This window comes from Leguminivora glycinivorella, chromosome 5 (genome assembly GCF_023078275.1).
Source record: "Leguminivora glycinivorella isolate SPB_JAAS2020 chromosome 5, LegGlyc_1.1, whole genome shotgun sequence".
NCBI lineage: Eukaryota > Metazoa > Arthropoda > Insecta > Lepidoptera > Tortricidae > Leguminivora > Leguminivora glycinivorella.
This window is the reverse complement of record NC_062975.1, coordinates 2873251-2887567: the sequence shown is the minus strand read 5'-3', so window position 1 is coordinate 2887567 and position 14317 is coordinate 2873251. Positions and strand designations below refer to the sequence as shown.

The window sequence follows — 14317 nt, the reverse complement described above, 5'->3', positions numbered from 1 at the left end:
GATTTGAAACCGGATTAAGTTTTCATTTGGAGTCAAAGAGAATGCTCGCTTATCTAGCTGTGACCTCGAGATGAGCCCGAATATCTGCTTATCAAGATTACACAGGTGTTACATTGATTATTATGACTTACATCCAAAATTGTCGTTAAGTTTCAAGAAGATAAAGAAACTATGTAACACTCAAGGGTTATTGACAGCGCGGCGTTGGAGTTGAAAAAGACAAGAAACTTCCATGTTATGAACGTTAGACATTTCATATTATTTATGTGAATATGTTAGTTAAGATGGTAAACAATTGTGTAACTACAAAGGTACGTATCAATGTAAATGAAGCTCATCGTCTCAATACCACATGTGGGAATTTACTTCAATGAAGAATGGTTGTATTGACTGTGACTGAAACATTTCTAAAATATATCCAAAGAATGGAGAAAAAACAAAAGAAATAATTGGCTACAAAGCTTGGGCTGGAGATAATCTCATTGTTAACTGGCTCAAGAACAAAATGTGGCTCTTTCGTATTTAAATATCTATTGGATTTCCTATTTCGCGGTGCTCTCTGGATAAATTGCCCTGGAATTTATAGCACCTGTTATTCTAAACACACCTGTTTCTGTAAGTTACTGATGAAAATTAATCCGTCAATCTTGTTTCGGAGCCTTTGTCGAATAACAAAATATAAATATAATAAGTTATAGCTATAATAATTATATCCTTTTCGTAGTGACTTCGTTGTTGCCCCTAAATATCCTTAATTTGAATCATTCGAAATTGGTTCTAGTCTTTTGAGAGACAATTTTCGAATAAACATCAAAGGAATTTGTGGTTAGTTTTGTCTAGAGACTAAGAAAGGTCAGAAGTACAATAAACATCATGTTTCTAGTTTCGAAGCAAGCTCTTCCAAGTGTCTTAAAATTATAAATGATTACTTTACTTTACACATTTTTTTCAATGATTTCTTGCGCATAAACTCAGGTATATAAGGCATTATTACTATACAAGGCGAATGATATTTTAAAGCGTTGCATCTCGTAATCTCAATATGATTAGTATTTCATTGTACGGATACAGCAGCGGGTGAATTGCCGACATTATGGCTTTAGCTGCTGGATAGTTATTCTTGCAATTCTTGCAATATTAAGATTATTAAGGAAAGAAAAGTCTTGCAATAAAAATTCAGTGCAAAGTCTTCCACGGAAAGATTTGGTTTATTATTCCTTATTCTATGTTCATTCGCGTCGGTCGGTAGATTGCTCGACCTTTTTTGTTCAAAAAGTCAAGCAGGTAGGTGTACGGCTACTTAAATATTAATGTGAGTCTGAGAATTGTCGCGATGGTCTTTTAAAGAATTTTGTGCTTTTCCTTCAATATGAGAATGCAAAAGTCTCAATACGAAAACACGTGGACGACCGAAACATCCTTTATTATTCAAGTGTCTTGTTCCCCTCCATAATGCAATGTCTCGCGTCTTCCTGAGCTATCCTTGAATGATTGGTTCATCTTATCGGAATCCAATATCTTTGGTTTGTCGAGCTAAGCCATAAGCTTTACCTGCCGGGCTGCGACCCGCCTTCTTTGGGGGTTTATACCGTGAACACAGCGTTGTTTATAAGTGTGACTAGCGACCCGCACCGGTTTCGCACGGGTTAGCTTGATAAATGTTACACCTAAAGTTTTGTCAATCACTCTTTTGATCCGCATGAAAATCACAGTCGTTGCACACCTCAGACACTGGCGATCAAATATATGAATAAAGATGCGTGTTCCTAGCACACAGTCTAAGCTCGTGTAGGTGTAGGTGAAATCGTACTATGCTTGTATGAGTGAAATATGACAGGTCGACTGTTCGCGTTTTTGACAGGCGGTAACTGTGAGGTAACCGAGAGGGGGTGGGCGGCACTTTCAGCGGGGAGCGGGATTGGCCATACTGTACGATAGTACTCTTTATTATACTGTGGTCGTGGCATGGCGAAATACTTTCTTTCATAATATGTTTATTTTTTAGTTGCAACAAATGATATAAATCATGATTTTTATTGCCTACATTTTAAACTTCAAAGTATTATTTTTATGCTTAGTTTGCGGAACATTGTAGCCACATAATTGAGTAAACAGGTACAGTAAGTATGAGTATGGCGTAAATTCTCAGTTAATTGTGTTTACACGGTTAATTATCTCACTTCACAGTATCTCTCTCCTATAATATTTAGTAGATAGTTTGACTAACAATATCCTAACATTATTTGTTCAAGTGCAATAGTTTATAATTATGTAACTCATAGTGCTTTTAATATAAATATTTAATTTATTGACGTCGGTGAAGTCCGAATCATTTAAACTAATTTTACTTTAATCGTGCCTTAACTTAATGTTAGAGCTAAAAGGTTAATTCACCGGACAGCAAATCTACTCGTATATTAATATTTATAATGTTAATTGATAACAGTTCACGTGTTAATTTCGCTCAAATTTGTCCACAGAAATATTAATTAATACGACCGACGAATGACACCTGGGGGGTTACCATGACGTGCTAAAGCCGTTCAGTTTAGGTTGAGAGAGAGGGACCGAGCTATGTAACTGCTATAGCAGTGTCCCTTTCTCTCAACCTAAACTGAACGTCTTTAGTACGTCATGGTAACCCCCCTGATGGCTGATATGTTTCCAATATCATTCAATATTGGTTACATGTCCTGTGCACGTTTGTATTGATGTGCAAGTTGATTACATGATCTTTGAAATTATCTCAAACGGGCCTAAGAATAAACATATGTCATTCACAAGCATTCAGTAGATGACTCTGCTGTAAAATATCTCTTGAAACTAATAAATCAATCTTACAAGCCAGGCAGGTGATTGATACCAGATTATAACCGCAATCGCAATCACGAAGTGTGGTTTAAAGATTAATCCACGTTCAAGGCGATATTTACGCATGCCGGACACTCCTATTATGCGTCGTGTTATAATATATGTCATATTGATAAATATGTCATACTGAGCTACTTTTACTATAAGACCAAAAGTCTTATTCGCTAATTTTCGCGAAAACTCACTCTCCCATAGAAAGTGTCAAGGTCAGTCGGTCAAAATTAATGGAACAGCCATTTATTCTCGGGATTTTGGGGTTGGTACCATGTAGTCGTTGTAGTAGTGGCCAATAAAGTATTTCGTGACTTTAATTCCCTTTTTTCATTCACAATCTTATTATTATTACAGATGTAGTGCATAATAGTTTGCCATCGTATTTTCTCAAAAACGTTCGTATTTGTCATGCTAGTTCAGACAATGCCAGAACTGCTTGTACTGAAACTGACTGAAATAGTCAGTTTCGTACGTCTCCGTAAAAATGCGCACTAAAAATATATTGGAGATGTAAATTGTTGGAGATGACTTTAAAACGGAGAGACCCTGGATTCGGATTCGACATTTAAACAATAGAAGTTGGGTTTTACGAAATTGCCAATGACAGTTTGATTAGGCATTGATTACCCTTATCAATGTCCGTATTTTTAATTGGTTTAATAAATTAAATACGTAATAAGAATGTAAATAGCAATGTTATATTTAAGATAAATGTTGTAGAATACGAAGAACTGAAACATGTACATTTATTTAATATTGATACTATTAAAGGAGGTCAAAAAAGACGAGTGGCGTGGGTAACAATTTGAGGCGAAGCCGAAAATTGTTATTAAGACGCCACGAGTATTTTTTGACTCAGTTAAACACCGTTGCATACAATACTTTTTCTACGACCATGCACATACTTTTGAATAGTTTTCTAGAATAACTTTCGTGAAATTCGCACTGTTTCCTACAAGTGTTTTGACTTGTCCTCTGCAATGTTTCTGCACTCACCCTGTCGCTCGCACTCCCCCGCGCCGCCGCACGCCCCCACTAATGGCGCCCCGCGGCCCGCTATATCCCTTAACGGCTACCTAACAATGTTGTAAGAGCTATATCGTATGCGTGGGTACGCGGGGCGCCGGCCGGGGGCGGGCATCTTTTATGTAGGGTTTTAACGATCTATGCACGACACGGTAAATGACGAATAACAACACGGGAGTAGAAAAAATACCTAATAAATAGATAAGATAATAAGAAACCATATTACTATACTGTATATAGTACATACCTATTTTCCAAAAATGTCCATTAATCTTAGCAAAAAAAGTAAACTAAGGTAAAGTGCTAATTATTGCACTTTAATTACAATAAACTAGCATTGCAATAGTTTATGTAAAAGGAAAAATCGAAAATGAAACTACTGAAACAAACTATTTCAATCGCATATCAAATCTGTTCAGTTACCAGCAATCATATGTTTCTTTCTCAACGTAGCCCGTATAAATATCGGACACGACCTTATTTGTTGAGCTACAAGAGCGTGTCACATGTTTTACGGCCTTTGAAGAGTTACAAATTATTGCTATGTAGGGGCTGTACCTACTTGTAGGAGAACTAATGCAAACATTTCCATTTTGTTTCCTTCCGGTTGGCTGCGTAAAACTTTTGATTTGTAAAAATATTGGCGAGCAAATTTGGAGTTCTTTAAAATTCGATTCAACTTAGTTCAACGCAACATGATGAAAAAAAAATGGCTTTCTTAAACAGATTATTCGTAAGACGGGCTTGCAATTTCTTGGCTAGGGATTTTTTGAGGCCCGCCCGCACCCTGGTCTATAACCGCGAAAATCGAAATTCGTCATTTGCGGCGTTTTTTTCTTTTTTGCTCCAACAAAAGCTCCATTAGAGAGACAGAGAAAATTGCTTCGAATATGCCTTTTTCGATTTTTATAGCTGTAACGCTCACGTAATAACCTATCAGTCGAATCGTAAAAAACATAAGTTTATTGTTTGAAACAATGGGCGCCAATAATAAAACAATAAACTAGGTAATTACGATCGCACTAATTTTTACTTCCAATATAGTATTTATGATGCATTTTACTGCGGACGTTTTGGGCTGACTGTTAATAAATATGCTGAATAACAATCTAGTATGTTTTATACCTTATCTCATGCTTAATGCAGTAAGTAAAACGCATTCAAGTTTACACCGAGTATTATTTTTTTATTATTTTATACATGAACTCAACTCTCTTAGCAGCATTACTAAGAATTCGTCTTAATATTTTTTTCAGTAAACTGATGAATTTTATCTTGTCGCCAAATCCTTCAGAAATAACCGAATTAATTGAAACTTCAAAATGAAACAGCTCTACAACTCTAGTTTATGGTACATAGCCGTCAGTTTTTAGAAACTAATTTTAGATACTTATTTTTAAGGATTTGTGTTTTTTTGTCCATAATGGCGTCACCGTCCATTATGGGGTATTTCACCTTAATTACGTTGGACAGAAACTGCCTCTTTCGTTCATTGTAATAACTCATATCCCCCGTGACTGCTGAATTCGCAGTTAATAGAAAGCATGCAAATTTAACTTCAGAAAAAAATTACACGATATATGGTTACGGGTGCCCGATTGATATTCCGAAATAAAATACGCCGATTTTCGGTACGCCGACAACGATTCGCCGACGTCTGTTTTGGCCGAATGAGGATTGGAAGATTCTGATTTCGCATAATATTCGTTGGTAAACGGAGTCGGTAGGCAGAAATTTGATACGCCGATTTACTTTTCGACGAATAATCATTTAGTCATTGTAAAAATTGGCCGACACAAAATTGGTCGAAACACAATAGGTCGAGTGAATATTTGGTATTTTTTTGTTATGGTGAGTTGGTTGGAGCCTGGAACTTGCGTACAAAGTGTTCTGCGGATTCAAAAATCTAGTTAGATTGTTTATAAGAGTATTTCACATTTATTTCATTGACTTATTTATATTAATCATCATGTTCTGATTCATTCAAGGCTTAAAACTTTAGTTAATTATGTATTGTTGTTTTCAACTCACCAAATTTTTTCAAGAACATATAGTGCCAGTATAACTATGTAAATTATTACCGCAACGCAAAAATCACATTGTAGAAGAAACCCCCCCCCCCCCCCCTTATACCCCCCCCTTCTTCCCGTGGGTGTCGTAGAAGTCGACTGTGGGGTATGGGTTAAAGTGTGGCGCTGTCACTGCAATGTCACAATCTGGATTTCTTTCAACCCCTTTTTGCCAAGAGTGCACTGAAACTTAGTAGTTCATGTGCTCTACCTACTCCTTTATGGGCTACATGCGTGACTATATATGTATGTATGTAAGAAAAAAAGTGTCTTGTGCGTAATTTTTTTACAACAGCGATAATTCATTCGTTCGAAAATATTTTAACAATGTATAAAATGTGAAACGTTATTCTACTAAACGTGGCCTAAACGAAAATATTACTTTGCTAAATGAAAAATGTCTAATAATAGTTCGGATAATTTGCACAGAAGCGAACTGAACTGTATGCGAACCAAGATTCTACGTAACGTTATTCGACCAAAAGTGACAGCGATAGTTTGATTATTCGGCTAAATGGCATTCGGCGAATCGTTGTCGGCGAATCAATAATCGGCTAAAACATTGTCGGAGAATCATTAGGTAGCCATGGTTACGACCATTCGTTACAGAAACAATCGGTTTTTATTTAGTTTTATAGAACCTTTCTTAGTTATAATTTCATCTCTTATTGTGAGGGTACAACTTTTCTTTTGTAGTCTGCCTGATTGAACATGAAGTTTTTTCTTGGTATTTCTTTATACTTTGAGTTTACAAGTTTTTCTAGCGTTTTGTTAATTAGGTTATTAAAATGAACTATGACTTTAGATAAACACATTTAGGTCGCTCGCTCCTCAGCTCGAGAGGCCCTTGACGAGTTTGCTTCACACGAGATTTAGGACGCCGGCAGCTTGTTCGAGAGGAAAATTAGGTACCTACGCCTACTTTACGTTAAAGACATTACAAATCCTTATAAAACAATAAATATAAGACACAAATGTACTTCGGAAACATCAAGAAAATGCATGCTGGTCCAGATGAAGCCACACCTTCGCTTGATATTCCGTTAGACATGTCAAGGAGAGGATGTAGATCAAATTGTCAAAACTGAGATTAGTTTTTTTTAATCCTGTGTCGAGAAATGACAGTCTACCACTGTGTCTATCTACACGTTTTACTTTGACAGTATTTTTAAATTTTCTTTGTCTACGGTAAACCTAAACAAAAAATGTATGCCTACAAAAGTAAGATTACATCGATATTTAAACCGATATGAAAAAAGGTCATAGAAATGGTATCAATAAATTACATAATGTCACCTACTACCACATAGCGTAATTGCTTGATAAACATAACTAATACTTTAAAAACATGTAGTTTCTACTTACAACACGAACAGTGGCTGTACAAACTTGATATTCCAAGCTGTAAAATATGTATTCTGAGAATTTAGGTGAGTTTTTACAGTGTTGTTATGATTATCAAAGTTGCGTGTCAATATTTCTTTTACGGATTATTTCATTTGAAACCCTAGGATGCACGATAAAATGTCTGCGACCTGAATATTTTAGTGGACACTGTAAATAATAATGCAAACAGTCGAAATTGCCCCGCTGTACCTTACAGCAGTTTCACGTACATAGATCAGACAAAGTTACGAATACGTCGACAACGACTTATATTGACCGGGACATATGTAGAGCGTGATTAGTAAGTACTTACCTTATTGTTTTTTTGTCGAGCACCTCTTCGATACAGTTTCATGCAATATGGTTAGATTGGTTAGGGATAGCAAAAAAGTAATCAATAATCGCGGTTTATACTCTATAAGTCTTGTTAAATTGTACACATTTAAAAATTGAAAACGATTTGTTAGAGCATATTGTGTTACTAAGTAAATTCATTTTTAAAGAAAGTCAACCTTGTGAAATCATGGTCAAAAAGTAATTTACACACCACGCAATTTTTCGGAAAAACAACTTATGAACCTTTACTATTTTGTACTGTAGGTTTGCAATTAAAGCTAACAATTTCCATAGTAACAGTTTGCCAGCTGCAAGGCTTTAACTCTTACATAAGTTGCTCAGTACTACGAGTTTCGGCAAACGCTATAATTGGCATCGTTTCTTTAATGTTCGTTAGTTTGAAAACGTGGGCTGTTTCAGTCGCGTATGCTAAGCTGCCATTAGCAGTATTACAATAGGTAAGGCCTGTCCGTTGCATAGTGTTTCTGACAAAGACCGAACACACATGTCTACGACATGCGTGTCATATAGTAGTGTTGAGTAGGTGTATGATCAGCCATTGCAATGATGTGACTTTGATGCAGCGTAACTGGTAAATACGACCGTGTTCATTTTTAATAATTTTCCGGTGACTTTAGCAAATGGACTAGTTTTGATATTGTGAAAAAATAAGGAGTTTTTACAGTGCCTGGGGCGCACTCTGCATAGATGAACTGTCTCTCCGATTCAATGAAATCCCCTATTTCATACGCTGGGCTGTAATCTCAAAAATATAAATAATGAATTTTACTTAGTTACGTAAAAAGCACCCAGAAATTTATGACCGTGTTTTAATTAATTGAGTAACAAAATATCTCAACGTGCCATTTATTTATTTATTAAATGAAACTCGTAGGTAACACAATATTCTGAAAGCATCAGTAATTAATGACTCTGTGTATTAATTATCTAAACTGGTTAATAAAATATTCATTTTTATAAATAAGTAAATCATGTATAGGTTTTACAATAATACTGCTTGCTAGTTACACTTTTCATCAATAATGTTTCACAAACATCAATATTTATTCGTCGTGATTATTGATTAGTGTAATGTGACCTTATACTCGTAACATCCTGATGTATGTGGTTGAAATAGACGTTGTTAGGTAATCAAATCGGAAAATTAGCGCTGGCTAATTAATCCATATGAGAGCTTTAATCAAGATTTCTGCCCAATCCGTTTGAGTTATAATAACAATTTGTCTCTCTTTTATTTGTCTTTAAACTTATTTTAAGGATGTAACAATTTTTATGCTTTACTCCTTCTGCGAAGCTGGGGCCGGGACGCTAGTATATTTATTAAGGAAGTAACTTGAAGAATTGAAGATATTCGTCACTAAAGACCTTCTATATCGGACACTAAATGACAATAGATGTGAGTAGTTAAGGACTGGTAAACACGACACGAAGTCGATTTACATGCGTGTCTAATGTCGACAGGCCAAGAACCAAGGAACCCGACACTAACATGTCATTTCTACATGCGACGTTTTATGTAAAACAGTTTTTACAAACGATTATAGTTGTACACGGTGGACGAAAAACATATCCAGCTACCTACTTGTTTTGTTTAGGTTAATATTTCTAGTAGACAACGTCTTACCATCCAGACGGGGTAGGCCGTATACTTACCTAGTTTTTTGATCCCGAAGTATTGAGATAAAATAAATCTTTTTCTGTTAACGTTACCTCTACTACATACGCCATTGATTTTTCGCTCACTAAATACATTGAAACCAAATATCTATACTAACAGGAGCGAAGCGTTTGGGGTATTTCATAGTCCCAAAACGTCGCAATGCTACAAAAAGTAAGGAAGTTTCCACGAATAAAATATACTTTTTTAAGCCAAATCATGATTCACGACGTGAAAACTCAGGTAAGAAATACGGCTCGCAGAATCAAGAGCCATCCAACAGAACGTCTCAACTACGCTACGATAAAATGTGACTTTAATTTATTCTACCGGAAAATATTCACTTAGCCGTTCGAGATTACATTTTCCACAAGGACCGCTCATCACTGAAAATCTCTCCAAGATTTGACTGATAAATTGAGTAGGTATCCATCTATTACCAAATTATATTGGTATTGGCATTTTCAAATTTGCCAACGTCGGGTGTGTGTACCTTGACATATAAAAGGCTGATAATATTTTGAAGAATACACGGAAATTGCCGAAAAGCCGCGGGCGGCTCGTTCGTTCCCAACCGCGAGCGAAATTCGCAACAAACTGAAAACGGAGTTCATCTAGCAACCTTATTATATGTATGTTAATTACAAGACATGTTCGGATTGATTATCTTGACTCGATTTGAGTTGCGATCGATTGGATCGCTTAAATTGTAAGTATATTAATTGAGTGCAGGCGAGTGGGCGCCGCCCGGTGGCAATCGATAATAAATACATTAGCCCTCTCATCGCGATGGAGCAGGAAGTGATTCGGATTAATTTCCATCCTTTCACGAGCCTTAATAACATTTAGAACAACGCGGTGCTGGATTAATAGGCCTATTCAGATTTTACGTGAGAGGAACACTTTGACTTCTCTTGATAAAAAATAAATAAAATGAAGTTATAGGATGTTCTGGAATCCATTACTTAAACAGTAGTTATTTAGCAGTCCGACACAATACGCGATGTTATATATATCTCGCATGTTGAGAAATAATAATAAATAAGCCATACAAAAACATAGTTATACTCAAAGGCACCAACAAGGAATAACTAAATATTTTGTTTTTCCATAATTACTTACCTACTTACAACATTTTCTTTTTTTGGTTCATTTAAATGTAAATTCTATTAAAAAAAGATCGAGCAAAACATTACATGTCTTTCCTATGTCAAGTCTCGACGCGCCCATTGAGAATCTTGAACAAACTCAAGGAAAATATGTACGTGTTTCTATGAAAAGAAAAGTGCTAAAATATTCTTTTCTCAAACACGGTATGAAATATTGATGTTATGTGCCTTATAATTGGCAGCGAAGTATGACGTTGCAGGTGCGGCTAGGACGACTGATAGATAATGGAATTTCATACAAACCTTGCAGGCCAAGGCCGGCAAAGTCCTCTTTTTTAATTTCCAAACACAGATTATTGTGACATAACATCCAGGTATTTAGCCAATTAAAAAAAAAACTATAAGGGGCTTTATAGACGTGCCGACTGCAACTGGTACGGGCCCTAGACAATATTTGATTTTGGGTGCGTTTTCATACAAAAAAATTTTTTTTCGTTTTTTTTTTTTTATTTTTTTTAACTTTTTGTTTTTTTATAAGCGTATAAGGGGAACGAAAATTCGATTATTTTTGCGCTACGACGCACCGTTTAGGAGATACAGCCATCCAAAGCTACTATTTTCAGTAGACTTTATTTATTTCATACCATGTTTGAGAAAAGCACTATACATACCTCGGCGGGAAATGGGGTTGCCCGCCTCAGACCTATCCGGCCTCTATATGTCTTCGGCCGGCAACCCCCTTTATCCCGGCCTCTGTAGTAATGTACTATTCATGTCATTTTATTCTGACGGAGAAACATTACTTATCTGTATTACGGGTTTTTCTTTTTTAGGTACCTACGTTAATAAATATAATAAAGTTCATCATTATTTACCTTAAAAAAGGGATTTTATTGTAGTAGAATGAAATGAAATTACAAAATAGGATTCTAGTTTATCTATTGAAAGGACAAAATGGATGTTAATCAATTTGTCTCTGCGTTACCTTTACTTTGCCCAAATGCTGTGAAATCAATCAAAATGTCGGCCTAAGGTTAACCTTCTGAACTCAACCCATTTCAAACATTACACGCCGTGCCGTTACTTCCTTTATTAAACATACAATCAGTACATTTTAGGGTTGCTTCGTTTGTAGATAATTAGCTATGATAACCGTAGTAACCAGATATTGTTTAAATGTAGTATTTTTAAATTATTTTATAAAAAACATTTCGTCTCAGTTCTGTAGTGAGGCTCGTTATACCAACCGTTCCAACTACGAACATCAGTTTTTTCTAAATGCAAAAAAACTATTTTTTTACTATCTGGTTTCAGTGTTTTATTTATTAGTGTTCCACTGCTGGGCCTCTCGTTTTCTTTAATCGACCCTGTTGTCAGCATGTTCACAAGTTTTATATAGGTAGCATGTGTCGGCCGTCCCACTATCTAATTTTTGGTTTGCCTGCATCTCGGCCTGAAAAAAGTTTTAAGTACTAAAGTTTTTTAATCTTGGCCTGGATTTGAGTGCCCTCGTAGAAAGTGAGAGAAAGTTCAATGGTGCAGTTAGTTTAAACAGTTTTTCGCAATACGAAGTTCGAAAACTTCTACTTTAATCGAAAGAAAAATTTATTTGAATGCCCCAACTTCGTTTGTCATGCATAAACTATATCAGATGCTTTAAGCACTCGTACTTACCAAAACATTTTTTTTTACTAGCCTTAGTTAGTGACCCCGACCCCAAGCCGACGCAAAGGTTTCCCCAACTTCTTCCACCCAACCCTGTCAATTTTGTAATCCTGTCATTTTGGATAGAAGGCGTCCATGTCATCCCACCATCACTTTTTCGGTCTGCCTGAACTTCAAACAATAAAATAAGTTTTTTTTTTCAGTAGGTTAAATAAAGATAAGCATTATTTCTAGGTCACGAATCCGCACATTGTTCTTTGGCGTCAAACATGTTGCGTTGGTCCATGCCAATCCCAAAGCTGTTATTGACACAGGTAGCTGGACATAATATTGCAAACAAGTCCTTATTAGAAAGGTATGTAAACCTTATCTGCCTACAGAATGCACTCTGTATAGGTAGATATAAATATTTACGTACAGTAAAGGTAAGAGTTACATTGGTGACTTTGATGCAAATAAATTTCTATCTACTCTACAGCTGCGCTAACTATACATATAATGTATTATTACCTAACTATTTTGTACAATTTATTCGTGGTAGGATTCGGTATCAGGCACCTCACCTCACCTTAAAATAATCTCACTTCCCAAATTTTACTTTTATTTCAGCAATTTTATTCAAGAAAAATTTAACTACTCCTGTCTCATTAACTTACGTTTAAAATGCAATCCATTAATCAAGAGCGTCTTTTATCACATACATAGAGGTACTGATTACTTCATGTATTCTGGGAAAGACCTTGATAATGGCTAAAGAATTAGGCGCTATTTCTAACAATGAATTGTTAGAAGGACTGTCTTCGAATGAGAGCTCATTTATAACATTCCTCTCGTGTGACGCATTGACGCCAAAATGAGAAAAGGCAGTGGAAATAAAAGTGACGACAGATATAGTACACTCAAGAGCAAGGAACTCTTTTGATTGTACGTGTCACTTTCATACAAGGTGACCGGTTTATTTTTACACCCACATCTCTTTTGAAAGGCACATCGTGCATTGCTCTGATTGCACACTCCCGTCCCCGTTTGCTTAGCCTGAAATGCAGGAACTTAGTGTGCGAGTCGAAATTGAAACGCTCTAAAATGAAGATTGATCTAAGAATATACCAACACAGAAAATATTTCTGTATTAGATTATGTCGGTCTCGCATCGGTTTATGGTGTGATATTCGAGAAGCACCTTTTGTGATGACTGAATAGACCGCTATTCAGTCATCACAAAAGGTGCTTCTCGAATATCACACCAAAATCGTCTGCAATAGACGCTAAGGCCATGACGATTAGATATTTTGTTTATGTCGACAGTGGCTCTCGGAAAAATCAGACGTTGGGTATGTTTTGTGGGTGGTAGAAGGTATGTAAAAAGCCAATAAATTGTACTTTAATAACTTTATTTCACTTATACATACATTTGAAGTCATAATATACGAATTAAGAAATCGTAGACACATTTGTGACCCTAAAATGTCAGGGGAAGGTCACGGAAACTTCGATAAAACTAATAATGTTCCCAAGCAGCACCCTAATTCGAACCAAATAGCTGTGCGTGCACAAAGGTCGACTGTGGTAGGCCACCACCATTGGACCAAGCTCAAGTTCGAATTCTTATATTAAGTCATGAAATCGTATGTAGCACGCTAGACGTGACCCTGAAATTTGATTATGTTGATAAGTATTCTAGGTTTACTACAACAGCTACCTTATGCTGAATAGAATTGTAGAATTTGCATACCACGTACAGTACTACCTTGCCGTATCTTATTTGTACACCTTGGCTTGGCACCTTTGTGTAAAAACTTTTATGCTCGTGCCGTTACTTTTCTCTGCAGTTCAATTTTCAACTTTTTAGTTTTCGTAGTTTCGGCTTTTCGTTGATTAAATCTGTCAGTCAAGACACATGCATATAGAATTATACATGTATAGTCTATGAAAAGGTTGAGACGCATTTAAAAAGTCATGGGAAATATACGGTTTTCTATATCGTAAAGTTTTATCGGACCATGAACAGCCTAAAAACGGAATTCGCCCATTTGGCTGTTCACAATCTTTCAATCTATGACGTCAGCTTTCTTCAAAAAGCAGGGTTAACATTTAGCCGAGGACAAGACAACCCTGGCGTGAAGTCCCTAGCATGTCAGAGATAGCAAATGAATAGGCACGCGACCCGTGAGGTCATCCGTGGC

At 36.1% G+C, this 14317-nt stretch overlaps 1 protein-coding gene across 1 annotated transcript in view; it reads left to right on the top strand.

Annotated features, from left to right (window-relative positions):
* The window catches only part of LOC125226452 (cAMP-specific 3',5'-cyclic phosphodiesterase-like), a 729130-nt gene that overhangs the window by 425886 nt on the left and 288927 nt on the right, over positions 1-14317 (top strand). The gene's annotated exons all lie outside the window — the stretch shown is intronic.